Source organism: Heterodontus francisci, chromosome 19 (assembly GCF_036365525.1).
Source record: "Heterodontus francisci isolate sHetFra1 chromosome 19, sHetFra1.hap1, whole genome shotgun sequence".
NCBI classification, from domain to species: domain Eukaryota; kingdom Metazoa; phylum Chordata; class Chondrichthyes; order Heterodontiformes; family Heterodontidae; genus Heterodontus; species Heterodontus francisci.
The window spans coordinates 2612918-2630717 of record NC_090389.1 but is presented as its reverse complement, the minus strand read 5'-3'; the positions used below and the strand labels follow the sequence as shown (position 1 = coordinate 2630717).

Genomic DNA, 17800 nt, shown 5'->3' with positions numbered 1-17800 from the left:
TAGGTGTTATATAAATAAGTGTTGTTGACAACACAGTGCACCAGGTAAACAGAACTGCCTCGAGGCAAGTACAACCTGGAACTGCATGCGATTGACCAGAAGTTTAATGTCAGGGGTTGAACAATTAAGATTTTGAGCATTGCTGTAATTGTTGTAATGAGAGAGGAATAATTGACAATCTAATGGTGCGAGACCCCTTGGGGACAAACGACCATAATATGATAGAATTCTTCAACAAGATGGAGAGTGACGTAGTTGATTCTGAGACTAGGGTCCTGAATCTTAGTAAAGGAAACTACGAAGGTATGAGGCGCGAGTTGGCCGTGATGGATTGGGAAACGTTACTTAAATGGTGGATAGGCAATGACAAACATTTAAAGAGCGCATGAATGAACTACAGCAATTGTTTATCCCTGTCTGGTGCAAAAGTAAAACGGGGAGGGTAGCCAAACCTGGCTTACAAAGGAAATTAGAGATCGCATTAGATCCAAGGAAGAGCCATATAAATTTGCCAGGAAAAACAACAGACCTGAGGATTGGGGGCAGTTTACAATTCAGCAAGGAAGACCAAAGGATTGAGTAAGAAGGGGAAAATAGAGTACGAAAGCAAGCTTGCGGGGAACATAAAAACTGACGGTAAAAGTTTCTATAGGTATGTGAAGAGAAAAAGATTGGTGAAGACAAATGTAGGTCCCTTACAGTCAGAAACAGGGGAACTTGCCTGGAACTTGCTGCCAGGGGAGGTGGTGGAAGCAGATACGATAGCGACATTTAAGAGACATCTTGACAAATACATGAATATGGGCCCCGGAAGTGCAGAAGGTGTTAGTTTAGGCAGGCATCAAGATCTGCGCAGGCTTGGAGGGCCGAATGGCCTGTTCCTGTGCTGTACTGTTCTTTGTTTGTTTGTTTATTATGGGGAATAAAGAAATGGCTGACCAACTAAATGCCTACATTGGTTCTGTCTTCACAAAGGAGGACACAAATATCATACTCGAAATGTTGGGGAACACAGGGCTTAGTGAGAGAGAGGAACTGAAAGAAATCAGTATTAGTAGAGAAATGATGGGGAAATTGATGGGATTGAAGGCTGATAAATCCCTAGGGCCTGATGGTATGCATCCCAGTGTACTTAAGGAAGTGGCCCTAGAAATAGTGGATGCATTGGTGGTCATCTTCCAAGATTCTATAGACTCTAGAACAGTTCCTACAGATTGGAGGGTAGCTAATGTAACCCCACTATTTAAAAAGGGAGGTAGAGAGAAAGCAGGGAATTATAGACCAGTCAGCCTGATGTCAGTCATGGGGAAAATTCTAGAGGCCATTATCAAAGATTTTATAGCAGAGCACTTGGAGAACAGTGGTAGAATTGGGCAGAGTCAGCATGGATTTACGAAAGGGAAAGCCATAAAGACAGGGCTAAATTGTGGCGAGTCGAAGAGACTTAGTAGTTGGCAGGAAAAAAGACAGAGGCGCAAGGGGAGAGCCAACTGTGCAACAGCCCCAACAAACAAATTTCTCTGCAGCACCTGTGGAAGAGCCTGTCACTCCAGAATTGGCCTTTATAGCCACTCCAGGCGCTGCTTCACAAACCACTGACCACCTCCAGGCGCGTATCCATTGTCTCTCGAGATAAGGAGGCCCAAAAGAAAGAAGAAATGTAACCCCACTATTTAAAAAGGGAGGTAGAGAGAAAGCAGGGAATTATAGACCAGTCAGCCTGATGTCAGTCATGGGGAAAATTCTAGAGGCCATTATCAAAGATTTTATAGCAGAGCACTTGGAGAACAGTGGTAGAATTGGGCAGAGTCAGCATGGATTTACGAAAGGGAAATCATGCTTGACAAATCTACTAGAATTCTTTGTGGATGTAACCAGTAGAGTTGATGAGGGGAAGCCAGTGGATGTGGTTTATTTGGACTTTCAGAAGGTTTTCGACCAAGTCCCACATAAGAGACTAGCGTGTAAAATTAAACAGTATGGGATTGGGGGTAGTGTATTGCAATGGATAGAAAATTGGTTGGTGGACAGGAAACAAAGAGTAGGGATAAATGGGTCTTTTTCCGAATGGCAGGCAGTGACTAGTGGGGTACCGCAGGGATCGGTGCTAGGACCCCAGCTATTCACAATATATATTAATGATTTAGATGAGGAAACTAAATGTAATATCTCCAAATTTGTAGACGACACAAAACTGGGTGGGAGGGTGAGTTGTGAGGAGGATGCAGAGAGGCTTCAGGGTGATTTGGACAACTTGAGTGAGTGGGCAAATGCATGGCAGATGCAGTATAATGTGGATAAATGTGATGTTATCCACTTTGGTAGCAAAAACAGGAAGGCAGATTATTATATGAACGGCTATAAACTGAGACGGGAATATGCAGCAAGACCTGGGTGTTCTCGTACACCAGTCGCTGAAGGTAAGCATGCAGGTGCAACAGGTGGTAAAAAAGGCAAATGGTATGTTGGCCTTTATAGCAAGAGGATTCGAGTACAGGAGCAGGGATGTCTTGCTGCAATTATACAGGGCCTTGGTGAGGAATATTGTGTGCAGTTTTGGTCTCCTTATCCGAGGAAGGATGTTCTTGCTATAGAGGGAGTGCAGCGAAGGTTTACCAGACTGATTCCTGGGATGGCGGGACTGACGTATGAGGAGAGATTGAATCGGTTAGGATTATATTCGCTGGAGTTCCGAAGAGTGAGGGGGGATCTCATAGAAACCTATAAAATTCTAACAGGACTTGACAGGGTAGATGCAGGAAGGATGTTCCTGATGGTGGGGGAGTCCAGAACCAGGGGTCATAGTCTAAAGATATGGGGTGAACCTTTCAGGACTGAGATGAGGAGAAATTTCTTCACCCAGAGAGTGGTGAGCCTGAGGAAATCGCTACCACAGAAAGTAGTTGAGGCCAAAACATTGTATGTTTTCAAGAGTGAGTTAGATACAGCTCTTGGGTCTAAAGGGATCAAAGGGTACGGGGAGAAAGCGGGAACAGGCTACTGAGTTGGATGATCAGCCATGATCATAATGAATGGCGGAGCAGGGTCGAATGGCCTAATGCTGCTCCTATTTTCTATGTTTCTAAAGAGACATGGTAATGGACGTTCTTTGGGCTGGAGGAAAGTTTGTAGCGGAGTTCCCCAGGGGTCAGTGTTGGGACCCTTGCTTTTCCTGATATATAAATAACCTAGGCCTTGGTATACAGGGCACAATTTCAAAATTTGCACATGATACGAAACCTGGAAGCATTGTGAACTGTGGGGAGGATAGTGTAGAACTCCAAAAGGACATAGACAAGTTGGTGGAATGGGCAGATAGGTGGTAGATGAAAGACAATGGAGAGAAACGTGAAGTGATTCATTTTGGTAGGAAGAACATGGATAGATAATATAAAATAAAGATTACAATTCTAAAGGTGGTGCAGGAGCAGAGGGCCCTGGGTGTATATGTGCATAAGTCATTGAAGGTGGCAGGACAGATTTAGAGAGTGGTTAATAAAGCATACAGCATCCTGGGCTTTATTATTAGAGGTATAGAGTACAAGAGCAAGAAAGTTTTGTTCTTGCATAAGACACTAGTTTGGCCTCAGCTGGAGTATTGGGTGCCGCACGTTAGGAAAGATGTGAGGGCATTGAAGAGAGTACAGAAAAGATTCACTAGAATTATTCCAGGGATGAAGAATTTCAGTTATGAAGACAGACTGGAGAAGTTAGGACTGTTTGCCTTGGAGAAGAGAAGGTTGATAGGTGATTTGATGGAGGTATTCAAAATCATGAGAGTCTGGACAGAGTAGACAGAGAGAAGCTGTTCCCACTCGTGAAAGGATCGAGAATGAGAGGGCATAGATTTAAAATATTTGGTAAGAGAAGCAAAAGTGACATGAGGAAAAACTTTTTCACAGAGAGTGGTTAAGGTCTGGAGTGCACTGCCTGAGAGTGTAGTGGAAGCAGGTTCATTTGAAGCATTCAAAGGGAATTAGACTATTATATGAAAAAGAAGAATGTGCAGGGTTACAGGGAGAAGGTGGGGGATGAATCTGACTGAATTGCTCTTTTGGAGAGCCGGTGCGGACACGATGGGCCGAATTGCGTCCTTCTGCACAGTATCGATTCTGTGACGTGATGTTGCAGCAGGCTTCACTTGTTGTGCTCATGGGAAATGCAGCGATGGAAATACAAAAATAAACTAGAGAGTTATAAAAACAATTAAAAGACTGGTACACTTGCCTTCATCAAGATGGAGGACGAAGCCACATGACATCCACCTTCTCGTGAACTGAGATACAGATTCATGTCTGCTAGAACTAAAACTCGTTAACCCTGTCTGCATTGACATTATAGACAGTTGATTACATATGGATGTCAGCTATCCACAAAAATGAGCTAAAACAAAGGCACTCGCAGACATCTCGTCTCCAGCTACAATCACTAGAATACAGTGTGAAACTATTATCAAAATAGAGTGCCATCAGAAATTATTGCATCACCCTTCAGAAACTGAAACCTAAAGTTACATAGGTGAGACTAACACTTAATGAGTTTTACTTTAAAAGGCATCAAACATCAGGCAGAAATCTCCAGCCGCAGAGAGAAATATCTGGCCAGAGAGAGAACATCGAAAGCCAAATTCAAACGAAGGACAAGACTGAGAGAGAGAGAGGGAGAGATCATTTCCAGCTAAGACAGTTGAACTCTGCTGAGGCAAGTTTGAAACCAACTGCAGCTGAGCAATAAGAGTGACTTGTAAACAATGCCTCCACCTGTGAAAATTGAACTAAGAAATACTAGCACTGTCTTCAAACTGAATTGTTGACAGGCAGAACACAGTATCACAGCAAGTGCAAGACAACCAGTAAACAGGCCTGCAACTTTAAAAGCTTCCCTTCCAAGAGGATCCCACAAGTTTTCCTGAAAGCAGCAGACTTCTACACCTTGAACTCTTAATGCCTCTTACTCTTTATCTTAACACCTTTTATGCTTTACCTTCTAATTATCTTAATGCCTCTTATGCTTTACCTTCTAGCTATTCCTGAGTGTGCATGTGAGAGTAAATGTGTGTGTATGTGGCGTTGCAATCATTTTCGGTGATTATTGTTCAATAAATATTTAATCTTTTGTTTCAAACCTACCAGAAAATCTGTCACTGTCTGTTTATTTGGCAACAAAGCACAGGGGCTGAAACACTGTCTGCTGTCAGGAGGTAGCAAGTGGAAACCAGCCACCCCATTTCCCACCTGCCCGAAACAACTTGGTGAATTAGAAGGATCTCGTGTAATTATCAACAAATGGAGGGTAGAGAAGCAATTCAAGCGAGTGAATCCATGGAAAGCATGTGGCCCAGATCAGATCAGCAGAAAAATTCTTAAGGAATGTGTTCGTCAGTTGGCAGTTCCTTTTTCTCTGGTCTTTCAGAAATCGTCTGGCAGGCATACTGTTCCTTCCTGTTAGAAAACGGCCATCATCGTTCCAGTTGCTAAGAAGTTGCGGCCTGTTGAGCTGAATGACTACAGACCAGTTCCTCTTCCATTCATAGTCATCAAGTGTTTAGAGCGCATTGTGTCAAAGCATTCCACAAAATGATCAGTGTCCCAGGCCTCACCATTGTCATCAATGACCTTCCTTCAATCATTAGGTCAGAAGTGGGGATGTTCACTGATTGCACAATGTTCAGCACCATTCGCAACTCTTCAGATACTGAAGCAGTCCGTGTAGAAATGCAGCAAGACCTGGACAATATCCAGGCTTGGGCTGATAACTGGCAAGTAACATTCACGCCACACAAGTGCCATCTCCAACAAGAGAGAATCTAACCACCTCCCCTTGACATTCAATGGTATTGCAATCGCCACTATCAACATCCTGGGGGTTACCATTGACCAGAAACTGAACTGGAGTAGTCATATAAAGACAAGAGCAGGTCAGAGGCTAGGAATTCTGTGACAAGTAACTCACCTCTGGACTCCCCAAAGCCTGTCCACCATTTACAAGGCACAAATCAGGAGTGCAATGGAATACTATCCACTTGCCTGGATGGGTGCAGCCCGAACAACACTCAAGAAGCTCAACACCATTCAGGACAAAGCATCCCACTTGATTGGCACACCATCCACAATCCAGCGATGCACTGTGGCAGCAGTGTGTACCATCTACAAGATGCACTGCAGCAACGTACCAAGGCTCCTTAGACAGCACCTTCCAAACCCGCGACCTCTCCCACCTAGAAGGACAAGGGCAGCAGATGCATAGGAACACCACCACCTGCGAGTTCTCCTCCAAGCCACACACCATCCTGACTTGGAACTATATCGCCGTTCCTTCACTGTCGCTGGGTCAAAATCCTGGAACTCCCTTCCTAACAGCACTGTGGGTGTACCTACCCCATATGGACTGCAGCGGTTCATGGCAAGAACATCCTTCCTCAGATAAGAAGACCAAAACTGCACATAATACTCCAGATGTGGTCTCATCAAGGCCCTGCATAACTGCAGTAAGACATCCTTGTTCCTGTACTCAAATCCTCTTGCAATGAAGGCCAACATACCATTCATTTTCCTGACTGCTTGCTGAACCTGAATGCTTGCTTTCAGCGACTGGTGTACAAGGATACCCAGGTCTCTGTGCACCTCCCCCTTTTCCAGTCTATCACCATTTAGATAATCTGCCTTTCTGTTTTTACAACCAAAGTTGATAACCTCACATTTATCCACATTATACTTCATCTGCCATGCATTTGCCCACTTACCCAACTTGTCGAAATCACATTGGTGCCTCTTTGCATCCTCCTCACAGCTCACATACCTCCCCCACCTCCCCCCCCCCCCCCCCCCCCCCACCTCCAGCTTTGTGTCATCTGCAAACTTGAAAATGTACAAACTGGGTGGTTAGTTCCCTCACCCAAGTCATTAATATATATTGTGAATAACTGGGGCCCAAGCACTGATCCCTGCGATACCCAACTAGTCACTGCCTGCCACCTGGAAAAAGACCCATTTAGTCCTACTCTCTGTTTCCTGTCTATCAACCAATTCTCAATCCATGCCAGTATATTACCCCAATCCCATGTCCTTTAATTTTGCACACTAACCTCTTATGTGGGACCTTATCAGAAGCCTTCTGAAAATCCAAATACACCACATTCACTGGTTCTCCCTTATCTATTCTACTAGTTACATCCTCAAAAAACTCCAATAGATTTGTTAAGCATGATTTCCCTTTTGCAACCCTCTCTGTAACATCCTGCAGTCTCTACAACCCTCCCTATCACTGTAACCTCATCCAGCCCCGACAGCCCTCCCTAAAACTGGAACCTCCTCCAGTCCCAGAACCCTCTCTATCTCTGTAACCTCCTCCAGCCCCGACAACCCTCCCGATCTCTGTAACCTCCTCCAGCCTCTACAGCCCTCCCTATCTCTGTAACCTCCTCCAGCCTCTACAGCCCTCCCTATCTCTGTAACCTCCTCCAGCCCCGACAACCCTCTTTTGTTTGTTTGTTTAGGTTTAAGACCTTAAGATCGGATTGAACTATATCACTTTCAAACTTAAAGTAAAATACTATCATATTATAGTTACTTTTCCCTAAAGGCTCCTTTTCAATGAGATTATTAATTAACCCTTTACGAATCAAACATCTCACACTGAAGAGTGCCTGCAGAGTCTCATCGACAGGTTTGCGGCTGCCTGCAATGAATTTGGCCTAACCATCAGCCTCAAGAAAACGAACATCATGGGACAGGACATCAGAAATGCTCCATCCATCAATATTGGCGACCACGCTCTGGAAGTGGTTCAAGAGTTCACCTACCTAGGCTCAACTATCACCAGTAACCTGTCTCTAGATGCAGAAATCAACAAGTGCATGGGAAAGGCTTCCACTGCTATGTCCAGACTGAGTGTGGGAAAATGGCGCACTGACACGGAACACAAAAGTCCGAGTGTATCAAGCCTGTGTCCTCAGTACCTTGCTCTACGGCAGCGAGGCCTGGACAACGTATGTCAGCCAAGAGCGATGTCTCAATTCATTCCATCTTCGCTGCCTCCGGAGAATACTTGGCATCAGGTGGCAGGACCGTATCTCCAACACAGAAGTCCTCGAGGCAGCCAACATCCCCAGCTTATACACAGTACTGAGTCAGCGGCGCTTGAGATGGCTTGGCCATGTGAGCCGCATGGAAGATGGCAGGATCCCCAAAGACACATTGTACAGCGAGCTCGCCACTGGTATCAGACCCACCGGCCGTCCATGTCTCCACTTTAAAGACGTCTGCAAACGCGACATGAAATTCAGTGATATTGATCACAAGTCGTGGGAGTCAGTTGCCAGCGTTCGCCAGAGCTGGCGGACAGCCATAAAGGCGGGGCTAAAGTGTGGCGAGTCGAAGAGACTTAGCAGTTGGCAGGAAAAAAGACAGGGGCGCAAGGGGAGAGCCAACTGTGTAACAGCCCCGACAAACAAATTTCTCTGCAGCACCTGTGGAAGAGTCTGTCACTCTAGCATTGGCCTTTATAGCCACTCCAGGCGCTGCTTCACAAACCACTGACCACCTCTAGGCGCGTATCCATTGTCTCTCGAGATAAGGAGGCCAAAGAAAGAAAGAAATTGTTCCTCAACATACTGTTCTAGAAAACCATCTCGTATACATTCCAGGAATTCGTCCTCCACAGCATTAGTGCTAATTAGGTTTAGCCAGTCTATATGTAAATTGAAGTCCCCCATCATTACTGTATTACCCTTGTTACATGCACCTCTAAGTTCCTGATTTATACCATGCCCTACATTACCACTACTGTTTGGTGGCCTACAAACAACTCTGACCAATGTTTGCTGCCCCTTGCTTTTTCTTAGCTCCACCCAAACTGATTCTACATTTTGATCTAAGATCCTCTCTCACGAATGTACTGATTTCATCCTTTAATAACGGTGCTACCCCACCTCCTTTTCTTTTTTGCCTATCTTTCCTAAATGTCGAATACCCTGGAACATTCAGTTCCCAGCCTTGGTCACCCTGAAGCCACATCTCCATAATGCCAATTAGATCAGACCTGTTTATTTCAATTTGTTCTGTCAATTCATCTCTCTTGTTACGAATGCTGTGTGCATTCAGATAGAGTGCCTTTAATTCTGTCTTTTTATTATTTTCACAACCTCTAGCCTTATCTGCCGGCGCACTCTTAAGTTTGTCTGCTCTGTCCCTTCTGCCACACTCTGATTAACAATAACCTTATTGCTACCTTGCTCTCTTGCCTTCTCCTCTCTCTTTAAATTATCACATCTTCTCTCACTTGATCCCTCCCTCCACCCCCCCCCCCCCACCGGCCACTATTTAGTTTAAAGCTCTGTCTACCACCCTAGTTATGTGACTTGCCAGAACACTGATCCGAGCACGGTTCAAGTCAAGACCGTCCCAACAGTACAGTTCCCACTTTCCCCAGTACTGGTGCCAGTGCTCCATGAATCGAAACACACCTCTCCCACACCAATCTTTGAGAGCGCATTTAACTCTCTAATCTTATTTACCCTATGCCAATTTGCTTGTGGCTCAGGAAATAATCTAGATTATTACCTTTGATCTGCTTTTTAATTTAGCCCCTAGTTACTCATACTGCCTATACAGAACCTCCCTTCTAGTCCTATCTATGTTGTTGGTACCCAAGTGGACCACCACAACTGAATTCTTCCCCTCCCACCACAATTTCCTCTCCAGCCCTGAGCAGATTTCCCAACTTTGGTTTGGGCAAACAACACAGCCTTCTGGACTCTCACTGTTGGTTGCAGAGAACTGAGTATAGTCATAGGGATAGACGATCCCCTACTACCACTACATTCCACTAGAATGTACAACGGTGCCATGGTCAGTTTGCTCATCCACCCTGCAGCCCTCACTCTCATTAATGCAATGTGAAACAACCTTAAACCTGTTGGACAATTGCAAGGCTGAGGATCCTCCACTTCTGCCTTCTCGATCCCCATACCTGCCTCACTTGGAGTCACGCCCTCCTGTCACTGACCGCTGACCAAATCAGAAGCCGCTATCCTCTGGGATAGGACTGCCTTCTGGAACAAAGTGTCCATGTAACCTCCCCGCTCCCTGATGCATCGCAGTGTCTGTAGCTCATTGACTCTGAGCTGAAGGTCCTTGAGCTGCAGACACTTACAATAGACTTGTTTACCGTGGTTCACACTTGTGTCCACCAGCTCCCACGTACTGCAGCCGCAACACATCACCTGCCCTGCCATCATCATTATGTGTTAATTCATTTATAATTAATAAACCCAACTACTACTAATAAGCTTTACTACTGCTAGTACAGTTTTCTGGTAATAAATACTAATAAATTACCTGAATAAATAAGATTCTTCTTATTTTAATTAATTTATGCCAACCCCAATAAAAATTCCTTAGTTTAGATAGTAGAAAGAGAAAATGTTCATCAACCAATCACTTACCTTCTTGGCTGTAATGTCACACGTCAATTTTCTTTGAAATGCTCCGAACCCACAAATTCAGCACCCCAGCTCTTCAAACTCTTGCTGTCTCTAGGTTACCCTCTATTTATGGGAAGCAACTTGCATCTTCTACAACTACTCGAGGCTGAAAAAGGAGCACCTCTTTTTTTTTCCCCCTGCACCGAATTGCAACATGAAACAAATTCCCACTTTCACCTCTGTCCTAACAACACCTTCCCTTTTGTTTTCTTTTGCTCCACCCCCATTTTATTTGCTTGAAACCTATTACGTTTCTAACCTGTGCCAGTTCTGGTGTACCGACCTCTACCTTGCAGAGGCTGAACGCCAACTCTCAGACACTTCTTCCTACCTCCACCTGGACCTCACCACCGGACATCAAGCTACAGGACTGTCACTGACCTCATCTCCTCCGGAGATCTTCCCTCTACAGCTTCCAACCTCATAGTCCCGCAACCGCTTCTACCTTCATCCTGAAATCCGCAAACAGGACTGTTCTGGCAGACCCATCGTTTCAGCCTGTTCCTGTCCCACTGAACTTATTTCTTCCTATCTAGACTCTATCTTTTCTCCCCTGGTCTAGTCTCTTCCCACCTACATCCGTGACTCTTTTTATGCCCTACGTCATTTTGACAATTTCTAGTTTCCTGGCCGTAACCGCCTCCTCTTCACTATGGACGTCCAATCTCCCTACACCTCCATCCCCCACCAGGAGGGTTTGAGGGCTCTCCGCTTCTTCCTTGAACAGAGGCCCAACCAGTCCCCATCCACCACCACTCTCCTCCACCTGGTTGAACTTGTTCTCACACTGAACAACTTCTCCTTCAACTCCACTCACTTCCTTCAAGTGAAAGGTGTTGCTATGGGTACCCGAATGGGTCCTAGTTATGCCTGTCTTTTTGTGGGATATGTCGAACATTCCTTGTTCCAGTCCTACTCAGGCCCCCTCCCCCAACTGTATTTCCAGTACATTGATGACTGTATCGGTGCCATTTCCTGCTGCTGCCCAAAACTGGAAAACTTAATCAACTTTGCTTCCACCTTTACATGGTCCATCTCCGACACAAATAAATGAGGGGGAACTAGCAAATAAGGCCAGTGAGACTAAGAGGAAGAGCAGGCAGGGAGATGTTGCTGAGCACAGCGGGACTGGTGGTCTGAAGTGCATTTGTTTCAATGCGAGAAGTATAACAGGTAAGGCAGATGAACTTAGAGCTTGGATTAGTACTTGGAACTATGATGTTGTTGCAGAGACTTGGTTGAGGGAAGGACAGGATTGGCAGCTAAATGTTCCGGGATTTAGAAGCTTCAGGCGGGAAAGAGGGAGATGTAAAAGGGGTGGGGGAGTTGCATTACTGGTTAAGGAGAATATCACAGCTGTACTGCGGGAGGACACCATGGAGGGGTCATGCAGCGAGGCAATATGGGTGGAGCTCAGGAATAGGAAGGGTGCAGTCACGATGTTGGGGGTTTTCTACAGGCCTCCCAACAGCCAACGGGAGGTAGAGGAGCAGATATGTAGACAGATTTTGGAAAGATGCAAAGGTAACAGGATTGTAGTGGTGGGTGATTTTAACTTCCCCTATATTGACTGGGACTCACTTAGTGCCAGGGGCTTGGATGGGGCAGAATTTGTAAGGAGCATCCAGGAGGGCTTCTTGAAACAATATGTAGATAGTCCAACTAGGAACGGGGCCATACTGGACCTGGTATTGGGGAATGAGCCAGGCCAGGTGGTCGAAGTTTCAGTAGGGGAGCATTTCGGGAACAGTGACCATAATTCCATAAGTTTTAAGGTACTTGTGGATAAGGATAAGAGTGGTCCTCGGGTGAAGGTGCAAAATTGGGGGAAGGCTAATTATAACAGTATTAGGCAGGAATTGAAGAATTTAGATTGGGGGCAGCTGTTTGAGGGTAAATCAACATCTGACATGTGGGAGTCTTTCAAACGTCAGTTGATTAGAATCCAGGACCGGCATGTTCCTGTGAGGAAGAAGGATAAGTTTGGCAAGTTTCGGGAACCTTGGATAACGAGGGATATTGTGAGCCTCGTCAAAAAGTAAAAGGAAGCATTCGTAAGGGCTAGAAGGCTGGGAACAGACAAAGCCCTTGAGGAATATAAAGACAGTAGGAAGGAACTTAAGCAAGGAGTCAGGAGGGCTAAAAGGGGTCATGAAAAGTCATTGGCAAACAGGATTAAGGAGAATCCAAAGGCTTTTTATACGTATATAAAGAGCAAGAAACCAGGGAAAGGGTTGGCCCACTCAAGGACAGAGGAGGGAATCTATGTGTGGAGCAAAAGGAAATGGGCGAGGTACTAAATGAGTACTTTGCATCAGTATTCACCAAACAGAAGGACTTGGTGGATGATGAGTCTAGGGAAGGGAGTGTAGATAGTCTGGGTCATGTCGTTATCAAAAAGGAGGAGGTGTTGGGCGTCTTGCAAAGCATTAAGGTCGATAAGTCCCCAGGGCCTGATGGGATCTACCTCAGAATATTGAGGGAGGCAAGGGAAGAAATTGCTGGGGCCTTGACAGAAATCTTTGCATCCTCATTGGCTACAGGTGAGGTCACAGAGGACTGGAGAATAGCCAATGTTGTTCCTTTGTTTAAGAAGGGTAGCAAAGATAATCCAGGAAATTACAGGGCGGTGAGCCTTATGTCAGTGGTAGGGAAATTATTAGAGAGGATTTTTCGGGACAGGATTTACTCCCATTTGGAAACAAATGGACTTATTAGCGAGAGGCAGCATGGTTTTGTGAAGGGGAGGTCGTGTCTCACTAATTTGATCGAGTTTTTTGAGGAAGTGACTAAGATGATTGATGAAGGAAGGGCAGTGGATGTTGTCTATATGGACTTCAGTAAAGCCTTTGACAAGGTCCCTCATGGTAGACTGGTACAAAAGGTGAAGTCACACGGGATCACAGGTGAGCTGGCAAGTTGGATACAGAACTGGCTCGGTCATAGAAGACAGAGCGTCGCGGTGGAAGGGTGCTTTTCTGAATGGAGGGCTGTGACTAGTGGTGTTCCGCAGGGATCAATGCTGGGACCTTTGCTGTTTGCAGTATATATAAATGATTTGGCGGAAAATGTAGCTGGTCTGATTAGTAAGTTTGCGGACGACACAAAGGTTGGTGGAGTTGCGGATAGTGATGAGGATTGTCAGAGGATACAGCAGGATATAGATTGATTGGAGACTTGGGTGAAGAAATGGCAGATGGAGTTTAGTCCGGACAAATGTGAGGTAATGCATTTTGGAAGATCTAATACAGGTGGGAAGTATACAGTAAATGGCAGAACCCTTAGGAGTATTGACAGGCGGAGAGATCTGGGCGTACAGGTCCACAGGTCACAAAGTGGCAACGCAGGTGGATAAGGTAGTCAAGAAGGCATACGGCATGCTTGCCTTCATCGGTCAGGGCATAGAGTATAAAAATTGGCAAGTCATGCTGCAGCTGTACAGAAGTGTAGTTAGGCCACACTTAGAATATTATGTGCAATTATGTTCGTCACACTACCAGAAGGACGTGGAGGCTTTGGAGAGGGTACAGAAGAGGTTTACCAGGATATTGACTGGTCTGGAGGACATTAGCTATGAGGAGAGGTTGGATAAACTCAGATTGTTGTCATTGGAACAACGGAGGTGGAGGGGCGACCTGATAGAGGTTTACAAAGTTATGAGTGGCATGGACAGAGTGGATAGTCAGAAGCTTTTTCCCAGGGTGGAAGAGTCAGTTACTAGGGGACATAGGTTTAAGGTGCAAGGGGTAAAGTTTAGAGGGGATGTGCGAGGCAAGTTCTTTACACAGAGAATGGTGAGTGCCTGGAACTTGCTGCCGGGGGAGGTGGTGGAAGCAGGTACGATAGCGAAGTTTAAGAGGCATCTTGACAAATACATGAATAGGATGGGAATAGAGGGATATGGTCCACGGAAGTGCAGAAGGTTTTAGTTTAGACAGGCATCAAGATCGGCGCAGGCTTGGAGGGCTGAATGGCCTGTTCCTGTGCTGTACTGTTCTTTGTTCCTCGACTTCTCTGTCTCCATCACTGGGAATAGGCTGTCTACTAATATTCATTATAAGCCTACTGACTCCCACAGCTACCTTAACTACACTTCCTCACACCCTGCTTCCTGTAAGCACTCCATTCCATTCTCCCAATTTCTCTGTTTCCGACACACCTGCTATGATGACGCAACCTTCCACAACAGCGCTTCTGATATGTCTTCCTTTCTCCTTAACTGAGGATTCCCCCCACTGTGGTTGACAGGGCCCTCAACCGTGTCCGGTCCATTTTCCACCCCTCTGCCCTTACCCCTCCCTCCTAGAACTGCAACAGGGTTCCCCTTGTCCTTGCTTTCCACCCTGCCAGCCTCCACATCCAAAGGATCATCCTCTGCCATTTCTGCCACGTCCAGCGTGATGCCACAACCAAACGCATCTTCCCCCTCCCAGCATTTCAAAGGGATCATTCCCTCCGCGACACCCTGGTCCACTCCTCCATTACCCCTGACACCTCGTCCTCTTCCCATGCAATCGCAGGATGTGTAATACCAGCCCTTTTACTGCCTCTTCCCCTCACTATTCAAGGCCCCAAACATTCATTTCAGGTGAAGAGTGATATACTTGTACTTCTTTCAATTTAGTCTACTGTATTCGCTGCTCACAATGCCCTCTCCTCTGCATTCTGGAGACCAAACACAGATTGGGTGACCACTTTGTGAAACACTTTTGCTCAGTCTGAAAACATGACCCCCATGATCCCTGCCGCTTGCCACATCAACACTGCCCCCTGCTCTCATGCCCACGTCTCAGTCCTGCGCTCACTGCAGTGTTCCAGTGAACATCAAGGCAAGCTTGAGGAACAGCATCTCATTTACCGATTAGGTACACTACAGCCTGCCGGACTGAACATTGAGTTCAGTCATTTCAGAGCATGACTGGCCCCCCCCCCCCCCCTTTTTTACTTTTGGTTTTACTTTTTTTTATTATTTTAGTTTGTTTCTTCATTCAATTTTTTTTTACCATGTGCCTGCCCACTTTTTTTCCTGTTTATGCTTTTGGCTAGGGCTTTCATTATTCTGTCTTTTAACACCATCTCTGCACTAACATTGTCTTTCACCATACTATGAACACACTCTTTCCCTTTGCCTCATGACCTCCTTGCCAGTTATTCTCTATGACCCTCTGTCGTTTCAATACCTACCCTTTTGTTCTCTTTTACCCCACCGCCACTTTATTTGCTTAAAACCTATTACATTTCTACCCTTTGCCAGTTCTGATGAAAGGTCACTGACCTGAAACGTTAACTTTGCTGCTGTTCCCACAGATGCTGCCAGACCTGCTGAGTATTTTCCAGCACTTTTGGTTTTTGTTCCCACTTTCACACTCTATGTCTCACTCAGGCGAAGTCTCCTCTCCGTGCACCCCTTACTCCATAACGCTGCACTTAGTCATAGTCATTTACGACACAGAAGGAGGCCATTCGACCCATTTAGTCCATGCTGGATGGAATTTTCCAAGTAAACATCATTTGTCAGTCACAAGCCCAACCTCCAGCACATTAAGCTCTACCCGAAGTAGATGAACCTCGTCTACAGTCCTAACATTCATATTATCATCCGCAAATTTACAGATGGTGCCCCTAACATCTACATCCAAATCATTAATAAAAATATTAAAGCACAATGGTCTCAACACTGATCCTTGCAGGACACCACTGGTGACTGGTCTCCAAACAGATCAGATCCATTTGTAACTACTTTCTGCCTATGTACTTCAAGCCAGTTCTCAATCCAGCGCAAGGAAATTCCCACTAATACCAGAGCCTTCATCTTGTAAAAAAAACCTCTTCTGCTGTACTTTATCAAAAGCTTTTTGGATGTCTTAAGTAAACAATGTCTACTGGGCTTCCTTCATCCACTGCCTTGGTACCTTCAAAAAATACAATTAGATTAGTAAGACGTAACCTTTTTTGAAGCCATATCGGGTATTCCTAAAAAGTTCTCTTGATGTCCTGGCCATCATTTATCCTTAAACCAACACCATCAAAAATATCGGTTATTTATCTCATTGCTGTTTCTGTGAGCTTGCTGTGTGCAAATTGTTTGCCTACAAAACAAATGACTATATTTCAAAATTACTCCATTGGAGGTGAATCAGTTTCAGTCATTCTGAGGTTGGTGAAGGCACCATATAAATGTAACTCTTTTTGGGAAGGAACAGCAATTACAAGTTGCATGTAGCTGCATTCTGGTCGCAGAATAATATATTGTGTATTTCTGGGTATAGTGCCCATCCTAAAGTACACTTCTGGTCTGGACCAGGATGCTGGGGATATGATCAGATATTAGATATTCTGTGATTTAAAACAAAAGAGTAAAAGTCATGCTTTATTTTCAGGGCACTAACATAAAATATTATGGCAATGCTGGTAACATGCATGGGATAACACCAAGCTGACCCTTAGGACCCAGCTGATGGTTTATAAGGCGTGTGTTTCTCAGCACCTTGCTGTATGGCTGTGAAATATGGGCGACTTACAGCTGCCAGGAAAAGAAGCTCAATAATTTACATCTTCGCTGTCTGCGGCACATCCTGAAAGTACAAAATCACAAATGTGACAGTCCTGTCAAAGACAGAGCTCCCAAGTGCGTTGACACTAATCAAACAGAGGCGGTTTTGGTGGATCAGACATGTCCGCCAGATGGAAGACCGTCACACACCAAAGGACCTTCTGTATGTTGAGGTAACCAGGGCCAGGTGACCAGTGGGGCGCCCAAAGCTCTGCTTCAAGGATGTTTGCAAGCGTGACATGAAGATCCTAAATGTCAATTATCACACCTGGGAATCATTAGCTGGCGAAAGAGAGAAATGGTGACATATCCTGTGGACTGGTGTGCACTACCATGACGACCAGTTGCTACAGCAGCTTGGCAACTGGCGCTAACGTTAAAAAGAACAACTCACAGCATCACTTGGCAGCTTCACATGCAGCACTTGGGGCAGAACCTGCCTCTCAAGGATTGGCCTTCACAGCCATCAGCAAAGGTGCACTGAGAAGACCCCCCCCCCCCCTACCTAAATGGATTTTTTGCTGCGTGTCCATCATCTTCAAAGATGGGAGGATGCCAAACACAGCTGGTTATGTGTGGGTTTTGGGTCCCTGGATTGGTACTGATTTAGGAAGAGGCACAGACGGTCACTTTTCTCTCACAGATGTGTGGAACTGTATTGTATCGTATACTCTGCTTGGGATAAACAAGGGTTGGGAGAGTGAAGTAACATTCAAATTGGAGCAACAACAACTTGCATTTATATGGCATATTTAATGGAGAAA

At 45.4% G+C, this 17800-nt stretch overlaps 1 protein-coding gene across 3 annotated transcripts in view; it reads left to right on the top strand.

Moving 5' to 3' along the window:
- LOC137379933 (FYVE, RhoGEF and PH domain-containing protein 5-like) overlaps positions 1-17800 on the top strand; it is a 512321-nt gene that overhangs the window by 274547 nt on the left and 219974 nt on the right. The window lies entirely within an intron of this gene.